This window comes from Lepisma saccharinum, chromosome 4 (genome assembly GCF_977018435.1).
Source record: "Lepisma saccharinum chromosome 4, izLepSacc3.1, whole genome shotgun sequence".
NCBI classification, from domain to species: domain Eukaryota; kingdom Metazoa; phylum Arthropoda; class Insecta; order Zygentoma; family Lepismatidae; genus Lepisma; species Lepisma saccharinum.
The window spans coordinates 823296-842484 of NC_139232.1; the positions used below are offsets into that span (position 1 = coordinate 823296).

Below are 19189 nucleotides of genomic sequence, written 5' to 3' on the forward strand. Positions count from 1 at the left end.
GTTTGTAAGTTTTGTTTCTCATTAATTATCCAGGATTCACTTCCATATATGTATATCAGTGTTGGTACATAAGTTGATTTGTAAACAATCATTTTTGTTTTTTGGCTTATTTCCTTTTCTATAAAAATCCTTTGTTTATGGCATAATATAGTCTGTTTGTATTCTTTATTCTAGTGTTTAATTCTCCATCTATTTTTCCATTGCTATTGATTGTGATACATAGATACTTGAAACTTTGTACTTGTTTTAGCTCATGAATCTTCAAGGCTTATTATGCAGGGTTTTTCTATTCTGCCTATCCGTAACAGTTGTTTTTTCTTTGTTTATTTTTATATATTTCTTTAATATATTACCATTTATTATTTCTAAATTTCTTTGTAGGTTTGCTTGTGAATTTGCAAACAATATCTGCATATAAAAGTTCAGATACAGTTAGTTACAGTTTTCAGTTTCCAATTTCCTACTTTGAATTTTCTCATGTTTGGTTTTATTTCTTTCAGAATTTCATCAATCAGAATGATAAACAAGTATGGTGATAAAATATCATCTTGTCTTACTCCTGTTCTTGTTATGAATTCCTCTGATCTGTTATTGCCAGTTCTGACATAACAACCCAATTTAATTTTTGTTTAATGTGTGTTTAAGTGAAGTCATTAGAAGGATAAACCTACATTAATAGAGAACCTTACAGAACCGGCACAGAAATTGACGTCCATTAATGTGAGGGCTGGCTGATTGTGCTAATTGTGAGGACTGGCTGTGAGGAGCATGCTATGATACCAGGGGCCCAGGTTCAAATCCCAGCCTAAGTTTGGGAGTTCCTTGAGAGTGTCTCTTCATAATATCATCACTGATCCTCATCTTTACGATTAACCAAAAGTGGCCGAAAAGCGAAGTAAAATAAGCCAAATCTATCAAACCTTGTTAGGTCAATATCTGTGCATTTTCATTGTGCTGTCTTTTCATGCTAATACAGGGCTGCCCAAACTATGGCCCACGAAGTACATCAGGGCCACCGTGGCAAATAACTTAATGTGTGTGACTTATTACTCCTAACTTTTTTGTGGCATTGTGATGATCACTAATGGAGTGGTCATCCTAGCATTTTATGACGCCAGAGGTCTCAGGCTTAACCACTAATGTGTCATTTTGTTTGTCTCCTCATTCATTTCATCTGTTCATTAACCAAAACATTGTGATTAATCCAAAGAAAGAAGTTTGGCTGGCCTTAGGCTATTAGAATTGGAGGATGAAATAGACAAAGGAACAACACAAAGAGTTTTCTGTAATGCAGAGTTCAAACTTAGGATTTCTGGCTTGCTTGTTTCATTATTATTACAACCTAACCACCAAGCCCAACAGTGTTGCCTTGTTATCGAGACGTCTCCACCTCGATTCCTGGATGTTGACATCCAGTTTGAATTGTTTCAGATTGAATTTTCTTAGTGAACCGTAAAATTGGTTTGAAACAGCATTTGATCGTGATAAATTATCCCCCCCCCCCTCAATGTCTGAAATGTATATTTCATTGAATAAGGAAATTTGTTTGAATTTGAATTTTATTACTCCATATAAAACATATACATTGATATTTGGAGGGTTCTGTACAGTTCAGACAAAAAAATATATAATTACAAGATTTCTATAATTTACAATTTAAGTATTCACGATATTCCTGATTTAATAATAGTTTTTTTTTTTCAATCTTGACTAGCCTCTTCATATTGAACTTAAAAAATGAAACAGAGTAGAAACTGTTGCAAACTTCTTGTTTTGATGCACATATTTCTGCAAAGGTTGGTTTTAAAGCTTTTTATTATATAGGCAGGGCTGGACTGGCCCACCGGGCAAAATCCCGGTACGCCCTCTAGTCTCTGCGCCCTTCCGAAAACACTAATTCGGTGCCTCTTTTTTTTTCTACTGCTTACAATTGCTCACAGATATAGCAGTGGTGAACAGAGGTGGTCACCCTCCGGAGGGCGACCCTCATGAGGCAGACCTCACCCTCACTCTCCGAAGACTTGTGAGAGTGAGGGAGGGTGAGGGCGAGATCGATCCGTGAGGGTGAGGGCGACTGGTGAGTCGTGAGGGTGAGGGCGAAAAGCAAATCGTGAGGGTGAGGGCGATAGGCAAATCGTGAGGGTGAGGGAGGTTGAACGAAAATGACCACCTCTGGTGGTGAATAGACATTTTCTTTTCTGAGCCCTCCTGGACTTCCACAGGGGCGGATTAAGGCCCGAGGGCGGGGGAAGAAGGCGCCAAACCGGGAAGTTCTCCTTTGATGATAGCACCAAAACCTTATTTCTGATTACATAAGCATGGCTATTTGTTTGTGAGTTTCAGTTTATTTTTTAAAGTCAACTTTATGCACAGAAAAGCTAATCGGAACTGGGCCTATAGTTTAAAGTGGAATCCGAACCACTATGTGCCTCCACCTGGTGCGTTGCTAAAAGGTTGGATTAATTGAAGCTACTACTGGCCTACTGCATAATACAGCATAACAGTTATAAACTGACAATTCACAAACAACATGTAAATACGTAAAGTAACGATAAGTAAAGTACATGAACATAAATTACTATCGTGGCCTTCGTGTTTAAATGTTATCATTAAAATACGGGTTTCATATTTTTTTATTTTAAAAATGCCTTCTCTATCAGTGGCGCAACCACAGAGGGGGGGGGCACGGAGCCATTGCCTCCCCCCTAACCTTGGATGGAAATGAATTCTAGGGGGGCAAGGGGAGGCAAACATTGAAGGAAAAAAAAATGCAAGACTAGCAGAAGGGTAGCAGGACAAGAGAATACTCAAGATGGAATTAGTTTTTCCCTATTTCTTGCACTTTTTTCTTCCAGACGGCCAAGGGCACCTGCAGGGGAGGGGGCAAAGAGGTGCAATTGCCCCCCTCCCCTCGATTGCAAATTCTATATAAATAAAAACACATTTCGTAACATGTTAAAATTTCCCGACCTGGTCGGAAAATGGAGAATGTCAGGATTATTATTTCCTTCCCGATCACGTCCTGGGGTCCCTGGTTCGATACCCTGTGGAGGCACAAGTGGTTAGGATCCCACTTTAAACTGTAGGTCCAGTCCCGATTAGCCTTACTGTGCATATAGTGGACTTTAAAACATCAAATCAGTCACAATCAAACCAATCACGTCCTGACCAAAAACTTTTCCGTCCCGCACATTCCTAGTTAGGGAAGTCAACATGATTCTAATGTCGTCTCATTATACCGTTGGGCATGGGAGTAAATTGCTGTAACTGACATCCTGTAAATCGCAGAAAACAATATTCTTTGTAATAAAGTATCGCTACAATTTCACCATTCGAATTACATGAACTTTTTCTAGAGGCCCATGATTCAAATGTTTCGTAGCATGACACGATAACCACTAAGCTACGGAGGCCGGCTCTACTGGTCACGACACAAGATTCTGCATGATAGTTTGTGTCAGAAGTGGAAACCTATGATTGCACACAGAGTATTATCCTCCCATTCCCCATATTGTTCATGAGATTTTTCCCATTCATTTACATCCCCCGCTGGAATCAGCTCATCGATTGGAAATACCAACTGGATTGTCCAGTTTCGTGGGCAGCCTGGGGGCAGCAAAACTGCTAAGAATCGGACCACAAAAGCGGTGATGTGGGAGGAGTGAACCGAGCTTTACTCCTACATAACGCCAACCACGTTTCACGACCGGTTCCATTTGTAAGAGGCGCTTTTCATCTTGCCAAGGTGAGAATGTTAGAGCACAAAGGAAGTGTTTGCTTTGAACCGAGGGAATCTTGGGGTTTGTATTGTACGCAGAGGCGCAACCACAATTTTTTTGTCTTGGGGGGCAAGTACCAGGATAAACGTACCAATAATAATAATAACATTAATAATGGCATTATTACTACTAGTGGTAGTAGTAGTGTCAAAGACGTTATTATCCTCATAAATTACGCAAAAGGAGGGTAGATGTCTGTGCTAAATCATTTGTTTGGAACAAACTATTTGTAATAGTTTTACATTAGCTAATAATGGAAAACAAGCACAGAAACTGTATTTTTGAATGGCATAAAATGAATGATAAATGCATTCCGAAGATAGTTCTTTTTGTACATATAAAATGTAAGGATCCTTCTTTCCCATTTGTGCGCCTGACGGCGGGACGCTTGGCGGCCGCCCGGACGCCAACTCCCGTTAAATCGCGTGCGATATCTCCGGTATGGAAGCCGCTAGCTTCGAAATGACTTCAAGTTCTCAGAATTATGCTTTTAAATTTTCCGGAATCCTGATATTTTTTACCATCCCTGGTGTGAGAGTAAGATATGTTGGGAAAAAGGTTCTGTCTGAGTAAGTATGTCACCTCGAGCACAAGAATCTTCATCAGTCTTGTCATTTGTAAGCATAGTAAACAAAACAACAGGAAGTACTTCGTGTTTTGTAAAGCAAGAACATTTTTTGCCGAAATCTATATTTGAATCGCAGGATGAAGCACTAACCGTGGGGAAATTTATGCTTTTGCGTACATATTTTTTTTCTGTGCACCATTACTTTCATGTATTCTGTGTAAGTTGTGTTGCGATGGTCTTCAATGTATGTTTTTCTCGTAAAAACAAGAGCGTTGCATGCTTTACAGTGCTGGACATTCTGAGAAGTTTCATCTTGATGGCGTCACAGAAACCCTGCCTTGTTTGTAAACAAGGGGGCTGAAAAAAGGTCTCTTATGACCAAACCTTCAAGAGCGGGGAAAAAGTGGTCAAAGGACCTTGGATTCACAGACCTGCTGCGATAACCTGGGCCGCCTGCCACCACTTCACTCAACAGGAAATGTAGCGCGGCGGTTGGGCCCAGGGGTAGAACTGGGCTCTCCTTTCGATGCGCTAAACTTAGCGAATCTCTTGCATATTTCTGTTTCATGGTGTCACGTAAATAATTTCGCTCAAATATCCAATTTTCTGACATATTTTTTACTTCTTCTCTAAAATGTTTGAAAAGCAATATTTTTTTTATTATTTTGCTTTGTCATCGCCGAATCTCCCGATGACCGGACGCCTCTGAAAATAATGGAGCACATTATAGACCGGATCGAGTAAATATCATGTGGTTATTTACCCAAATGCCTATATTAAATAAATTGAAAATACCGTTAGAAGTGTGTGTCCCCCTCTATAGTTAGCAAAATGCTTTGCAAAACGAGGAATCTTGGTTCGTGTCCGAGAGACGACGCGCGTGTGTCTTTTGTTCTGCCATCCGTTTTATCATTCATCCTCCTCGTGATCTCATGATGCGCCAATCACTAGGGCGTCTGTCTATCAAGCGGGAGTTTGTTTGTTAGATGGATTGGGGGAGGAAGTATAGGGTGCCTGACTGTGCACACCACCATTATTCACCATCCCAAGTTCGAGAATGTCTGGAACTCTACTACATCCCCACGTTCATTAAGTGCCTTCTGGCTTGATGCAGTGCACAACGATTGTAGACGTATACGTTGAAAATACACGCGCATTGTTGCAGCACCATTTCTCTCTGGTTAAAGTTCGTGATTGATGATGAATATGTGCAATGTCTGTGACTTTATTCTGCGTCGTACAAAGTATGTCTCAAAGTGTTAAGTTCATTGTTCCTTGAATTTCAGCAGTAGTCTTATGGTCATTAGTTTCTAAGAAAACACGAGAACGAACTTACCGCATGCTCATGGGTTGTGTTTAATCAGATCGAAATATGTGAAGGGACGCGGGACAGTCCCTATTTCATGGGAACCATCCTACAACATGCTCAGAAAGTGAAAGCAGTATCTTTTATGATTTCACCATGCTATCAACATTTGCCTAGGCAGATGAATTAGAAAATGTTGGTTTTGCACATGTATCATTAGAACGCATGTCAAGGGTTATATAAGTTGCGACTTCGTGTTTTGGAAGGAAGATTACGTACGGCCTTTGTGCGCGATGCAGGCGACGAAAGAGAATCGATTTCAGACCTGACAGGAAAGCGGCGCTTTGACGACGTAGTTTCTTTCCCAACACTTGATATAAAAATGACACCAGTTCGAGAAGCTACGGCAAAGTTTAATCCGGTTTCGATCGAACTTTTACACTGCCATAAAACTGCAGAACAGTAACACCATGTAAATAAGTGTGGGCGGTCACACTGGAGCCGAACTACTCAGGTGTGCACGGCCGTGAGTAATCGACCACCGAATGGAATCTTTTTTTTTTTTTGGCCGAAATGACCAGAAGTGAAGCGTCCTGCGCTCTTTATATGTAGATTTTTGAGTTGTTTTGGATGGCAATAGTGGGCAATGAAATGATTGATTTGGTCAACGTAAACGGATAAGAGAGACATCGTTTGATTTTGAGTTATGTCCACTTTATGCTAATTGGGGGTACAAACAACTATGTCCTCCAACGGGTATCGAACCCGGGACCCCTTGATTATAAGGCGACGACGTTACCGCTACGCCAGCGGGTTAAGAACTATCACAATTGGGAGGCTGGAAACGTTTGCTTAAAAATATAGGGGAATTGGAAAGCACAAACTACAAACACAAACTCTTGTAGTTTACGGTCGTTGCAAATATTTAAACACGTTTTTTGATGTAACGTTATTAATTTTTCGTTGTTAGAAATATTCACAAACAATAAAAGCTTCCTCGTCGCGATTAGCCAGAAGTGGCAAAAAAAGCGAAATAAAATAAACAGAAAAACGATATAAAATAGATGAAATACAAGATGCAGAGAAGTGCATTCTGAAAAAAAATATTCATGGAATATATAGTGATTCCACACTGAGTACCGATTTGTTTATATTTTTAGTTCCTTCCAGGTGCTTTTAATAAGTACAGATATTATTTTATAATAAATACACGTTCATGCGAAACAATTGCATTAGAGCAGTGGTTTTCAACTTCAAAAGGTCCGAGGGCCAAAATTACATCCATCAGTTGATTGGCGGGCCGCATTCTTTTTTTTGGTGGGGGGGATTAAATATTACAAGAACTGTAAGTACTGAACTGAAAATGTAGTACCTACGCATGACCTAAATTTCTATAATGAGGCAATAAAAACAATGGAATCACTAGTCAAAATTGTATAATTAGAATCAATAATTATGGATTAATTCAAAGAAATGAAAAACACACCATACAAATAACAATCCTTCATAGTAAGTGTTCAATGTGAAAATTGAGGCCGATCTACTTCGTTTATTAAAGTTGGAATGTCCAATTTCTGTATTTGAAAGTCTCAGAAGGTCAAGCAGTGAAGAATGTGCCAGTCGGCTTCTGGAGCGGTTCTTGATGAACTTCAATGAAGATTCTTTGCCCACAACTACGAAGATTTGGAAAGCGTTCCTTTGAAAGATATTTGAAAAACTCTTTCCTCTTTTCTTGGCTAGTTTGGAGGAACACATCGCCTTGCAAATCACACAATTCAAGTTGGACAGAATATTCTTGTTCTTCTATGTTAACGCCAAGAGGATTGCTAAATAGCTGGATGCTGCTTTTAAGTTCTTCAAAATCTTTAAATCTCGAGTCAAACTCATCCATTATTTCTTTAATATTTGCACTCAATTCAGAAAAGTCCAGTGTTTCTTCATCTTCTGCTAGCCGCCGACAGCTTGGAAAATGGACCAGGTTATTCCTCTCCAAAGTAACGTTGAAAATCTTCAGTTTATTACGAAACCCATTTAATCTGACACTAGCTGATTTCTTCCCTGCAGTTTCAAGTTCAGTTCGTTCATATGACCTGTGATAGAAACGCCTGTTGTTTAAGGAAGTCCATAAATATAACGTATTTTAATAAAAATACATAAAATTAATGTATTTTGCAAACTGGCTTCGCGGGCCGCAAAAAAGGCATCGCGGGCCGCAAGTTGGAAACCCCTGCATTAGAGTATGGAATAAAGTTGACAATTAAGGTAACAGCAAATGTCTTTCCGTCCGTTAGATTCTTCCAGCACGCGTCGCATGTGGGATTTTTATATCCAGCTTAAAAGCACAGCATGCGACATTCTCTCGTGCAGCTGACAATATCAACATTCGTTACGTCACGACTCGGGGTCCCCAACTTTGTGCCTTATAGAGCATGCGCGGGGCGTCGTCAGGCGGTGCTCGGATATTGCGTGCGTGTTGGTGGAAATGGCCCACAGCGAGCAGCGCGAGAGGCCGTCCAACTCTGTGAGCTACGCATGACCCCGCGAGGATGCTTTTCGGAAGAGGCAAGTGTGCGTAAATGTGCCCAGAGTAATTATCGAAAGGGGACATGGATTGATACTCTTCTCAGGTGTTTTGACGTTACCCAGGAAGGACATCGCAGCATTTATAATCACTCGGTTGCGGTAAGTTTTGCTTTCTCGTAACTGTGTTGTGATGTGAAAGTCACGAGTGTCGAGAACAGCTGATGAATCAAAACCGTTTGAGCCGTGCAGACGTTCGGTTCGGACCTTTCTAGTTTTTGCATGCTATTGTCGACTGCGGAGACCGCAAGTCTTTCTCGAATGTTCCGATACAATCTTTTCGATAAGCTACTTTGAAGTTAAGTTATAGCGACAACCCAATTGCGTTTTGCTGTGTAACAATTAATTCATAAACTTAGAGAGATATCGCTTGAATGTGTGTTTAAAATGTTAGCTACAGTGTTCAGGGCACGATGTACAAGTGAATTATTTCGGGCCTCCCTGATGACATAGTGGTATCGTCGTCACCTTGCAATGAAGAGGTCCCTGGTTCGATACCTGGTGGAGGCACATTGCACAGTGATTCGGATCCCACTTTAAACTGCAGGTCCAGTCCCGATTAGCCCATCTGAGCATCAAGTAGTCTTAAAGCATCAATTGAAACTCAAACAAGTGAATAGAATCGCAGATATATTGAAGTTAAGTTTGGTATTACCTGTGTTATTGTCTTTCATATCGTATATTCTTAGTGTAGCTAAGATTGCATTCTTTCTTTATTGTGATTGTGATTGTCATTGTGTAGTTACGCCTCATGAAGTGCCCACGTATGGAATTGTGGTTGCGAATGATGGAACAGACCCTTTGTGGTAGACTTGTCCTTGTAACAGCCGGAAACTCAAAAGGAAATTGGCGGAAAGGCCGAGACGAATGGCAGAATCTGAATCCTCTGGGCCATAAAGGACACATCCATACCTAAGAACAAGCCGCATGCAACAGTCAAATACTTCATTTCTTATCTCGGTAACCTCAAGTGATTACCTCGTGAATGTTTTAGGAAGTGTCGTTTAAAGAAAATTGCGTAAACCCGCTGGAGGAGCATTTCCATGGAGTTAATGGCCGGACCGTGTGACCGAGTGGTGTCGACCTCCGTGGCGAAGTGGTTAGCACAGCGCGCTACAACGCCAGGGGTTGCGGGTTCGAGTTCCGGGTAAGGCATGGGTATTTGTGTTTGTCCAGATGATAAGAAACAAAGAAAATGTAACAATTGAAAAGCGTAAAAGTGAGAACAAGTGTGAATGGTGGGGGATCAATTTCATCACTCATCCCCATCTTCGCAAATTACCCAAGAGACACAAAACGCGAAGTAAAATAAACTCAATCAACCATGGGGTTTATGGTATCTGGAGTTACGGAGAATTACCTTTAAGTCTCAACCGATGTGTAGAGCAGCATAATTTCGAATATGTCTTACTGTGTTGTTTCAGTAAGACGCTTCTTTCACCGTAGCGCTCCATATCGTCTCGGAGGAAGAGGTCGTTCGGTGCTCGAACGTTCTGGATTCAATTATCGGCCTGGAAATGTTTTTTTTTCTTCCCACCAGTTGTATGTACTCATCATTCACCATCATCGTCGTAATTAACGGACGTAAATTAATAAAAATAACTATATTCGTTTATGAATGGGGTACTAACATGGCGTGACAGATTGCCAGCATACCAGGTGACGACCGTGATAGAAATAAAGCTCCTGGTTTTTCGTCACAACACGCGAGTCTTGTTCGTTCTTCGCGTTAAAGAGGAGAGGGTTGAAAAGCTGCCTACAATACCATGTCACGTTGTTGAATTAGATTTATTAGTTGTAAAATTCTTCGTAAATGTAACTTGTTTTTGTGCGTAATGACAGGTACTTTGTACCCAGACAGCCACTAGTTCCGCCAAACGTATTGATCATAGTTTTCCCCTTCGTAAGAAATTCGTTGTGGGTGGGCAGGGTCTCCGATTGAAGCCTACGTCGACGCTCACGTGTGTTCCCACGCGGAGAGGTAGGTTTGGTTGGTTGCTATTCGGAAATAAGAAAAGCAACCGTGTGCGCATTTTCCTGTAATAATGCTGGTATCGATTCAGCGAGTGAATTTCTACTGACATAACCCAGCTAAGTGTAAAATGACGGCTGTGCGCTTGAACTGCAAATTATATTGTGCAGTCATTGTCGGAGTGTGTGCCTTTTTACCTGTAGAGATCGTGAATTCAAGACCAAACTATCAAAGTAATAGTAACGACAGTATTAAACCAACATTTTTCCTTAATATAATTTTTACGTTTTGTGGTGTGTTAAGATTGGAGATTGCATCGAGACAAAACTTTACAGTTTCGTTCTTGTCCCGAAAGGTATGCCTGTGTGTCGCTTGGTATAATCAAAGGATCACGGGTTCGACTCCCTGTATTATATTGCACAGACGTTTGGATCCCACTTTTAACTGTAAGCACTGTTTCTTTAAACCTATCTGAGCATAAAGTGGACTTGAAGCAACAATTTCGTGTCTTCTCGTTCCTGTCTCGACTCTTCAAATAGTATATGGAATAAACAACATGTACAGCGTGTCACTTCATATACTTCCATAGGGTTTAGAGTTCATTAAACAAAAACGTTTATTTTTTATTTTATTTTGACGTCTCGTTTCGACGCTATGAATCTTCGAAAAAAATATTTTTTTCCTGATTAAAGGCAGCCACGCAACGCAAGCTCACAATTATCTGTAATTGATTGACTTTGTAATGACTATAAAGAAAATATGACGTATCAATAAATAATCGGTTAGATGTTGGCTTGGTATGCCTAAATTTCACAGTAAAGTGAATTTGGTTTACGTATTATTTTTTTTTTTTAAATGAGATCATCATATTTTCCATAACCCAGCAATTGGGGTGGAAATGGTTAGATATGTGCGTCTGTGGAAGTGATGCTCTTATGTTTAACATGTTGGTCGTGGAACAGCTGGGGTACATGCTGTGCATGAAATCCCCCCCGCTTCCCACTTCGAGCGCTGCATATATACATGCCTTAATTTTATTTTATCTTCGCAAACTGTTATGCATGATTATGGATAATGTTATGGGAACGTTCAATACACAAATATCATATATTTAGTTTAGTGAATGCATGTAGTGCCACCGTATAACATAGACAAGCTTTCACGTCGTGTAGAGGACGTCAAGGCTAACAACTTTTCTTGATAACGTTTTGTTCGTAAAGGACACGTTTCAACGCTCCGGGCCTTTAAAAACTGCATTTTTATCCTGTATTTATGTAAACGCACAGAAGATTCAGGTTACCAGATATTTTTTTTTACATCGGGCAAGGTGCTAAATGCGATACGTAATGTAAAATAAAAGTGCATCTGAGATTCCGTCAGGTCGTAACCTTTTCCCCACGAATTACTATACATACAGTATATGTTACGTGCTCTGATACTTTTGCATTAAGGAAAAACTTGTGAAACTTTGTTTTGTGATATTCACAACAGAAGATGATCCGGGCACAAATTAGCAACACAGTCTGCGTGCATTACTAAAAAATGTAGTTTCTTGACAAAAAATAAATGGCAATGGCAAGCGAGTAACCTACCCCCCCCCGCTTCATCACGCATACAGGTAGAAAATTTCCTGTTGTTTCTAGGTATCGTACCATCCCTAAATAGTTAAATGGTAAGTTGTTCAACTTTGTACCCTCCAAGTATTCCAGAAGTTTATCCGTGTCGTACGACAACATCCCGACCTTGTTTTTGGAATGTGTTTTCATTACAAAAGGAAGTTGATAACTGCTGAATTAATGATTGCTCTAACTTTGCAAGATGTCCATGGTGTAAATTGACAAAAAATGGCATTTGGTTAATAAAATGAGTCATATCGTCCATACAGGAAAGTTGTCTGACTCATGAAAACAAGAGGAGATGAATGTTCTGGGGTCAAAACTATCTGAAGACAAGAAGCAAATGTTGAACAGTTAATCATTGTATTATAATATAGTATCCCTAGTAGGTTAAGATAATGAGTCAGTTCGCAAGGAACGCATTCGACAAATCTAACATGACAGTCTAACCTTAGATGTTTTTTTGTTTCATCAAGCAGGTTTTTATATTTTTCACCCCTGAATACATTGTTTGCAATTCACAGTAATCACATACTGGTTTCCCACCCAAAATGATGTGTAATTTTACATAATTATTAAGTCGGAGAACCCCAGAGCTAATTTTCACTTCGAGGAAAGTGGCGATGTAATTAGTATTTATGACAATTTTTATTCCAGTTTTAAATATTGATTGTGATTGAATTAGTGATTTTTAAAAATTAAATGCGTAACAGAACAATTATCGTATTTGTCAATGTGAAAGGTGCCTTTCACACTGAGATTCATCGAATGTTGTCACACGCTCGCATATGTATTTATATCTTGTTGTTTGGCGTCTCTTTCCGGCCATTTTGGCAAATTGCGATTATGAGGATGAGTGGTGATCAAATGAAACTGAAGAGTTTTGTCGCAAGGAACATCCACTGCCTAGTGGATCCTTCCACTTCAGTGGCGGGATCCAAAGTCAAGCAGTTCAGGCGCTTTGCCACCGAGCCTACACACACACACACACACACACACACACACACATACGAGTATATATCTACGTATACAAGTGCGTGTCTCATTAGTGTATCTCAAGATTTATTACCGTGCACTAAAAGATATGTTAGAAGTCGACGTACAAAAATTATCTATTATAGAACCCAAATTTGACGAGTGTATGGGTGAGTTATATACAAGTGACAACGAGGAATGTGTCATCTCTTTATGAGTCTATATCCATGACCTACGTAGTTAAAATTTAGCAACCGTTGGAGCTACGCAGACGTGTGTGTGTAGCATGCGTAAGACGTTTATCATCATTAGGTAACTACCATATGGAATATGCATTTCAGTAACTGTCCATCATGGTTTATAAGAACGAATTATGTATTTTATAGTGAAACTACCCACATCTTACTAACTACGTACAGTAGATACGGATTCACCTGAGCAAGTGCTAAGGCTTCCCAGAGGATAGTTTCGGCAGCACTGAAGGCTTCTACTGGTCTTTTGGTGTAGCAAATCGATGGTTTAATAACAAGGATGACTGATTTCATTGTGTGTATTTTCCTTGACAAGTTACTCGGCATACGCGCAGAAGACCATTCCTCCGCGAAGTCATCCACCTTTAGCAGAGATATGGTCGATATTTAGGCAGCTGCAACAAGGGAGGAGTGCCAGTGACCTAATAGTAAAAAGTTATCTTCAAATATTAGATATTCGTGGGGACTCGTTGGACACTTACGAGGCCCGTGAGGTTCGTTGTTCTTGCACTGTGCACAATTTATAGAGTAAAATATCTATTGTCATATTTTTCACACTTTTAAAACTTTCAAGTATAAAATTTTCACCCTTACGAATGAAATACATGACTATACCTATTCCAATTGTATCGATTGATTGTCATCCTTTGCAAAGATACTGTACAAGGAAGTGAGCTGCCGCAGTCGTACAGCGTGTGGGACATCTCAGTGTGTTGCAGTTGAGATTAAACGCACCACTGCATTCATTCACTTAAAAAAAATGTATGTTCTTGTACTGGTTTTGAACCTCTCATTGCACCAAACCGTGCAGGATCTACGGCAACTCTTCCCTTTCGTGTTAATCTGCTCATGTATTTTATATCCTGGAAGTCAGGAAATGTCATTGACTTTTCTGTAGCCGCACTGCATCAGTACTATTGCGTCCATCCTTGAAAACCATGCAGAATTTAAAAGAAAGTGAATGGAGATGAGATGAACAATTTCACTAACCTTATTTTTGCGAGCGAATATACGTCCCAATTACGTTATGGGATTGTTAGACGAGTTTTCTCAAGATTATTGTGTTTGTGACCACCTATCGATAGAACTACACTCGGATACACGAAATTAGGCAGCTGGAAGAACTTCCACTGTTGCCACTTCATCCTGCTCACGTGTCTGTACGCTGAGAGGTGTTCCCGTTCTGCACTCGTCCTTTGTATTATACGCGATACAAGAATTGCGTTATTAACTGTTGGGATGACAAGGGACAATTTTCCTTTGAAGGGAGAGTTGCGCTTGCATGGTGAACGTTGCTATATCGTGTACGGCAACCAGGGGTTCATGTTCTCCCGCTTCACTTTTCTCCATATGTGGCACCAGCGTACTTTCGTGACCGCTGGTATGGACAAATCGAAGGGGAAAAGATAGACGTAAGTTCTAAAGTACTTGATAGGTGAGGCCTTCCCGATGGCGCAGTGGTAGCGTCGTCGCCTTGGTGTCCTGGGTTCGATACCCGGTGGAGGCACATAGTGGTTCGGATCCGACTTTAAACTGCAATCCCAGTCCCAATTAGCCTTACTGTGCATAAAGTGGACATCAACTCAAACAAACTTGATAGGTGAAAAGTTTCCCGTAGCATGTATCAGGCGCGAATCTGTGAACACTTGCCCAGTTCGGATACCTAGCAATCCATTTTGCGAGAACGAGATAAAGGAAAGATATTAATTTTTTGTTACCCGGTGGCTATATTTCTCGCTGTCGCCGAAATTCAAGTAAAAATTGTTTTCATGAAGCATGGTCAAAATAGGTTGTGCAGCAGATACGTATATATAGGACCCAGGTGAAGAAAGACCTTGGTTGTGGTTCGTTGGCAACTCTTTGGCATAGTTTTAGAAATTTCTTAAGTTCAAACGGGTATTTCTACTTCAGTAAAGAATTTTAGAACCTGTCCTACAAAGTGCTCGTAGAACTTAGACTGCAAAACCGTTTTTCTTTGTTGGCCTTCCCGATGACATAGTAGCAACGTTGTAGCCTTGTAATGAAGTGGTCCCGGGTTCGATACCCGGTAGAGGCACATTGCACGGTGGTTCGGATCCCACTGTAAACTGTAGGTCCAATCTCGATTAGCTTATCTGTGCATAAAGTGAACATAAAACAAAAGCTCAACTTTTTTTAGTTTTTTTTTTACTTGCAGCTGTTCTTAATTTAATTAGCATCCCATTGGCTTTTACGTCATCATTATTCTCTCAAATAGAATTTTAAATGCGACATTCGTTCTTGGGCCTGAGTGCAGTGGAAGACTCTAGATTGACGTAGGATCTAATGTATCGTAAAAAGGAATTATCGATTGACAATAAAAGGATTTGCTTTAACCTGATCTAGTTTGGTGGTCCATCAAGGCTAAACAAATGTTTGTTATCCATTAACCACGTAGGCGGACAACGTTATAACGGAGCGGAGACGTTAGATGTCGCGGTTACGGTTTATTCCGCTGGTCCGGACCTGCCAATATTCCAAAGTAGACGATCGGTAAAAGCAAGAGATCTTATGAGCTTGCAGCCACGTCGAACTGCTCTAGGCAGAAGGTCAAGTTCGCTAATGCCTCAAATGGAGTGGCTTTTTGTCGGTAACGTAGGCGGTTTTCGCAGCTCTGCTCCACTGCTGTTTGCATGCGTACTATGCTAGAAAAGAAATTGTGGCCAGAGCGAGGACTCAAGTCCACATGTTAGCAATAGGAAAGCCTAGGTGATACACATTCTTTGGCTTCAGCTCCATTTGATATAACCATGCTTAGTTTTAGCAATTCCTCGTAATCAAAGGATATTGCGTTTCTGCCTTCCCCCATTTTTGGAAAGTTTTTGTTTTATTTTGTATGTGTATTATAAAGCCTATTATATAAGCTAAGACTCCGCCAAAACTTGTGCTCGTATCAATAACAACATTTTCGAAAATAAAAATATTTGAAAACAATCACGTTAACATTCTATGTTCTAAATTACTTACATACACACATACATATACAGGGTGGGCACAAAGTCACTTTCCCCAAGACAAGTATTTCTTCATTTATTGGGGAAAGCTACTTGGTGCCCACCCTGTATTCATACATATGTGTGTATGTGTAATTGTTTGTACAACACCAGGCGTTCGAAATAGAAAGTAAGTTTATAATCCCACGAAACTAAAGCAGGGTATGCACTGTTTGTAAGGTCCCGTTCCTTCGTTTATTTTATCTCTTCACCATTAATTACTGTCGTTGCTATTAACTAGAGAGGTGAACAGACGACGCTAGTTAACCAAAATGCAATACAAATCCAGACACGCTACGCTACATACATCTAACTGGGAGTTTCTTCAAATAACCCAGAAAAATGTATTAAAATATATGCATGTATAACATTTTTGTACTGTGCAGTTTGCCCTCCCCCCTATTTTTCAAAGGTAATAACTCGCATGGTTCGGTTAAATCGTAAGTGAACTTGCGAAATAGTCATTAATATATATAAGCCAGTGCTTAGTGTGCAAGAGTTAGAAATGGAAATATACTCTGAGTGCTCAATCGAGACGAGATGGGAGTTGGCAGTGTTTCGCTTTCGTCTCGAGCTTCGAAATATATAGTGTAAACAACACAGTTTACAACGTGTCACCACACAAACTTTCACAGCGTATAGAGGTCATACAACTTTTCTTAACATTTTATTGTTTGACGACTCATTTCGAAGCTACAAGCCCTAAAAAAAAAGGGATTTTATTGTGAATTTGTGTATGCAGCCATTCAGCACAAGTTCACAATTGACACTAATGACTGCAATCGCTACAACAAAATATATGACGTGTATGTAAGTGCTCGGGCAGATACCTTATCTGTGCGGTTACGTGATCGATTTTCGCATCAAACGATGCGTTTTGGAAATTTTACAAGTATCGTTTTCCCTAGAAGTGCTCGATAGGGGGTTTCTGAAATAAACGATTCATATGCACTTGGTATGTTTGGAGAAGTGGCAAATTTGGTTTAAGTAAATTTTCTAATGTCGTACAAGAATCTCGAAACAGATCGATAGTGTCGTACACTAAATCACGGTATCGTCTCGATTTTTACAAGTCCGCCTCGGTACCATCCGTGTATACTTGACTGTCAATATATTTGTGGCATATTTTTAGCACAAAATGAAGGAAGAAAAATAATTTAATTTGTTTCGAACACCACAAAACATTTGCACATTTTGTATTTTCGAGACTAAGAAACCATTTATTTGTACAGGTGGCGAATTGCGATGATTGCCCGAGAATCGTCTTGTCTCGTTGACATTGCGTTTCCAAACACACACATTTAAGAAGCTCATTGGCACCACAGATCCGGATGTTTAGTGCCTGCCAGATGTGTTTTACATCTAGTGACGCGTGGTCTGTTCATTCACTCCAATCGCAGCTTTTATTTTTGAGACATGAGCTGGCCATCGTGGCGGAGTGGTTAGCACATCGCGCTATGACGCCAGGCGTCCCGGGTTCGAATCCCGGCATGGGCATGGATGTTTGTGAGTGTCTATTCATAAATTTCATCATATCATCCCTCATCCCCATCTTCGCAAATTAGCCAAAATTGGCACAAAAAGCGAAGTAAAATAAAGCAAATCAGTCAATCATTTTTGATACATGACCTCCTTCATCAGAATCTACCCTGCAATTTATACATTGCGGAGTTGTGAACAAAGAAACCAAGCCCTTGTATCTGACCCTCAAACCAGAAATCGAACTTTGGATACAACGCTCCAGAGGCGAGAGATGACCATTACCTACAGAACAAATTGATTTCCATATTTCTTTGCTGAGCAGTACGTTGCTAAAATGTGTTTAGAAACAAGTTTCATCTAGTTGGTTACCTCGGTTAGGATCTGCTACATGCAGTGCGAATATTACCTTAGTTGCACAGACAAATCATCTTGACACTGTATTTGGGTTGCAAAGGATCGCCCTTTTTGAGACACCCAACGTCACTCGCTTCCGATGCGCTCTGGACTACTTTTTACGTACAAGCGAGGCTGCCGCGTCTGCACTCATAGCCATTGTGGTCCTCTTGTGTGGCTCGTGTTGTGTCCTCTATACGAGGTGTGGCAGAAATGTAATGATTGATTTTCTTTTAACCATGAATATTATTTTTTTACAAATCAAGGGTATCCCCTTCAAAATAGTTCCCTTGGGCAGCTACACAGCGACGGAAGCGTTGTTTCCATTGTTCATAGCAGTGCTGGAAGGCTTCTGCTGGAATACTCTTCAGCTCGTCGGTTACTCTCTTCCGGATATTATCCAAAGTACCAAAATGGCGCCCTTTCAAGTGGTTTTTGAGCCGGGGGAATAGAAAGAAGTCCCAGGGACTGAGATCCGGCGAATACGAGGCCTGAGGAACCACAGGAATGCTTTTTTCTGCTAAAAATTAATTGATGGTTACTGCCATGTGACATGGGGCATTGTCGTGGTGCATCCAAGTGCTAAATTTGATGGACGGTAAACCGGTTCAAATTTAACTCACTAATGATCATTCTCAATCTCAATCGACGTTGTAACTTTTTATAAGTCACAGTAGCGGATTCGCCAAGCTTTACGCAAAATTCGTTAATTTTCTCTTGCATCTTCAGTGCTTTTTAGGAATATAATTGATCTGATGCTGGTACAGAGATTGTCCACTGCTTTGTTTCAGTTCTTGGCCTCGCGTTGCGTAACACGAAGTGAATTGATATGGTGATCGAGGATTTCCTCTTAATATTTATTAGTGTTGCCCACGGGACGAGACGGGACAGGCTTTTAAAAATTCGAGAAATTCGAGACGAGACGAGATTGATCATGTGTCCCGAGACAAACGAATATTTTCGAGACGAGACAGCATTTCACAGCATTTCCACGAGGCGAGATAGGCCAAAGTCTCGTCTCGTGGGCAACACTAATATTTATGCATCCCATTTTACAGTAGATTAGATATCCGTGACTATATGTATGTTGGTATTGAATTAATATTGGGTTGGTGCGAATGAAATGTCCGCTTTGACGTCTGGTGAGAAACTCACCTCAACAACACAACACATAGATTGACTGAGGTCACGGGTCTAACGTCATAAACTCTGTATACGTCCCGCAAACAGGCTGGAGCACCCAGACAGTCAGGAGG

The 19189-nt window shown here is 40.4% G+C and overlaps 1 protein-coding gene across 3 annotated transcripts in view; it reads left to right on the forward strand.

The window, feature by feature from the left end:
- mrj (DnaJ heat shock protein family (Hsp40) member B6 mrj) overlaps positions 1-19189 on the forward strand; it is an 87692-nt gene that overhangs the window by 7073 nt on the left and 61430 nt on the right. Inside the window, exon 1 of one of the 3 annotated variants that reach the window (XM_083120232.1) lies at positions 8120-8335. The exons of the other annotated variants lie outside the window; for them this stretch is intronic. The gene's annotated coding sequence lies outside the window, so the exon portion shown is untranslated. Of the gene's footprint in view, positions 1-8119; positions 8336-19189 lie in introns of those variants that run through there. 3 annotated transcript variants of the gene reach the window in all.